Here is a 292-nt window from a genome sequence, read left to right on the forward strand (position 1 = left end):
AGGTTAGTTTTGCAATTGAAAAAAAAACTTCAATATTTAATCATACCCAAACGACTTACAATTCAGTCATCCGCCCGACGACTTACATATAAGTTATCGTCAGGAGTACTTAGATTGAAGTCGTCCGCTTCGATCTTTAATAAATTTTCGTTTTCTTTGTTCTAAGTTTGCTAATGTGTTTTTTTTTTACCTTTTCAGATGATGCGTCAGTTACATGCAGTGTATGGAGAATGGTTGTTGAAAGATGGATGTTGGAATTTTGTGGTTGATCATTTCAAAGGAGCGAGAATGT

This window comes from Brassica oleracea, chromosome C8 (genome assembly GCF_000695525.1).
Source record: "Brassica oleracea var. oleracea cultivar TO1000 chromosome C8, BOL, whole genome shotgun sequence".
NCBI lineage: Eukaryota > Viridiplantae > Streptophyta > Magnoliopsida > Brassicales > Brassicaceae > Brassica > Brassica oleracea.